We start from the raw sequence: 3,260 nt of genomic DNA on the forward strand, positions 1-3,260 counted from the left end.
ATGCGCGCACCGACGGCGACCTTACGCTGACGCGCGCTTATATCTGACCTTAATAAACTTTTAAATGTTTTAAGACGTTTTCATCCCATCTTCAGGGTTTTTTGTTGTTGACTTCTTGAAACCATGTATGTATGTTATTATACAACGAATCTTATCATGTATGCTCTGACAAAAGTATGATTTTAGATTTTAGGTGGAGCGGACACACATTTATGCCAAATACTGTTGAATATAAACGTTTGTTTTGTCAAAAGTTTCTTTAAAGTCAATAAGTAATCAAACATTTTAGATGTATCTGGTTAAACTTAAATCTGATATTTTCTGTCGATCTGTTTCTTTGGTTTTCTGGTCAGTCGACGTTCGCGGGCTGCTCTCGTGGCCGTGTGTGTGTGTCCGTGAGATAATTCACAGCAAGGGTGGATTGTAAAGTAGTTAGAGTCTTTGAAAACCATGGTGGTAATAATGTAATACTGTCACTCTGACAAAAAGTAAAAGATTTATTTTAGATTTTATAGCAAACACTGCAGGATCTAAAAGTTTGTAACATCACAAATTTATTTAATGAAATATTCAGTACATGTATAGCAATGAATTGTACCAAAACCACCAGAGGCCGACAATTCTTTAGACCAAAGTCTATTTATTTTAAACTAAATAAAAGTTTAATCGCTTCACGAGATCCGTGTATCTGTTCATGTACAGCATACTGTTAATGCATTAAAGATCGAGTCCCCGGTGGGTACAACAGAGAACACCCGTGGATGCGCGTTCATATCTACCGTTTAAAATAAACTTAATAAATATAATTCTGTCCGCTCTGACAAAATAAGGTTTTATTTTAGATTTAGGGATTTCTTTAAACAAGTCTGTGATTAAAATATGTTCAGCAATGCGCGCACCGACGGCGACAGAGAACTTACGCTGATGCGCTCTTATATCTGTCGTTAAGAAACTTTTAAACGTTTTAAGACATTTAAGCCCCTCTTGTGGTTTGAATTCATTAATGTCACCTAACATCCGAGTGTGTACATGCGTATTTACGATAAATGTAACACGATACGCATTGTCAAAATAAAAGGTTTCCTGAACATGGTATTCCAGTGCGTGTTTTTTGTCTCGCGAGTGCTCGTCATATTTATTGATGTGAAAAAAGTTTGATGTCTAAGACGTTCAGTTTCTGGACGGTTGGTTTTTACCAGCGGGCTCTCATTCTCACCACCCGTTATCACCCACCCAGTAGACCCCAGTGTGTCTGAACAGCGGTGGTGTTCAGCGGCCCGTATTGTTCCTAAAACTTCGTGTTGGTAAAATAAGTGTAATACAGCCGTTGACAAAAATCAAAAGGTTCACCCTAGATTCAAGGTGGTCCACCAGCGCCCCCACGGCAAACACCCCAGGCTCCAAAAGCCTGCAACACCAAGAATCCGTCCAATGAAATACACAGCACATGTACAAGCAATCCCCCGAGTCCACAATCTCCGGACGGGATCGCCAATACTCTTTTCTTTAGACTAAAGGGTATTTATTTTAACATAAATAAAAGTTCATTTGCATCACGAACGCCGAGAAACTGCCCATGCACCGCAATCTATTGTTCACGCGCATTAAAGGTCGATCACCGGTGATGACCAGAGAGTGTTTATATAAACTTAAAGGGGACATATTATGAAAATCAGACTTTTTCCATGTTTAAGTGCTATAATTGTGTTCCCAGTGCTTCTATCAACCTAGAAAATGTTAAAAAGATCAACCCAATAACTTAGTTTTGGTAAACCATTTTCTGCAAGCATGTGAAAAATAGGTAATTGTCATTTGGCCCTTATTGTGATGTCAGAATAAGGTAATACCGCCCCCTTTATCTGCACTATCCAACCACAGCACAACCATTTAGTATGGAGAGAAAGAGAGAGATAAAATATTTCACAGCACAATTGACTTTCAATTGCAACAAACCACCATCATTGTGATCAGTGGTTGCACTTCATCCGCTCATTTGCATTTTAAATGACACACCCAAAACGGCACACTTTTGCTCAGACCTATTTTAGACTTAGTTTTCATCTTAAAAAAAAACTCATAATATGTCCCCTTTAATAAATGTAATTCTGTCCGCTCTGGCAAAATAAACGTTTATTTTAGATTTAGCCATTTCTTTAACCAAGTCTCTGATTAAAACAAGTTACTTTTGCTTAGGGCAATAGGCACATGCACACACATATCTGTGGTATTAAAAATAAGGTTTTTAAAGTTTAAGAAATTTAAACATTTGAAAAAAATCAAACATTTTAGAGGTGTCTGAGTAAACTTATATCTAATGTCATATGATCCGTACCGTGTCGCGTTCGTGTCTGTGTGCGTGTCTGTGTCAGTTTATGTATGTGTGTGTTATGCAATCGTAGAGTAGGGCGGGGGATTTGAGAGACTGTGTGTGTGTGTGTGTGTGTGTGTGTGTGTGTGTGTGTGTGTGTGTGTGTGGTTATCACGTGGTGGGGGTCCCAAATGATCAATGGCAGGATTTTTATGTGACGGACAGGCCCTAGGTCAGCCTGTGGGGTTAGATACAACTTAGGTTAACATCTATCAACGCATAATAAGCAAACATGAAATTATATTATACCTATGCATTGTTACTGATGTTCCTAGTTTTGTGTATTTTTCTTAAACAAACTTTTGCTTTTCAAACTTAGTCAGTCTTCAGACTTTTGTCTCTTCATACATTGTTCAAAGTTTTTCTTCGCTAGTGTCAACCCGTGTCTGAGATTTTGTAAACTCATGTACATACATGTGTATTTTTCTTAAACTTTTGCTTTTCAAACTTAGACAGTCTTCATACTTTTGTCTCTTCATACATTTGTTCAAAGTTTTTCTTCGCTAGTGTCAAATCCTGTTTGAGATGTTTTTTTTTGTAAACTCATGCACACGCTTGTGTATTTTTCTTAAACTTTTGCTTTGCAAACTTAGACACTCTTCAGACTTTTGCATAAATTTGTTCAAAGTTTTTTCTTCGCTAGTGTCAAATCCTGTTTGAGATTTTTTTGTAAAGTCATGTACATACGTGTGTATTTTTCTTAAACTTTTGCTTTGCAAACTTAGTCAGTCTTCATACTTTTGTCTCTTCATACATTTGTTCAAAGTTTTTCTTCGCTAGTGTCAACCCGTGTCTGAGATTTTGTAAACTCATGTACATACGTGTGTATTTTTCTTAAACTTTTGCTTTTCAAACTTAGTCAGTCTTCAGACTTTTGTCACTTCATACATTT

The sequence above is a fragment of the Misgurnus anguillicaudatus genome, chromosome 18, assembly GCF_027580225.2.
Source record: "Misgurnus anguillicaudatus chromosome 18, ASM2758022v2, whole genome shotgun sequence".
Taxonomy (NCBI): Eukaryota; Metazoa; Chordata; class Actinopteri; order Cypriniformes; family Cobitidae; genus Misgurnus; species Misgurnus anguillicaudatus.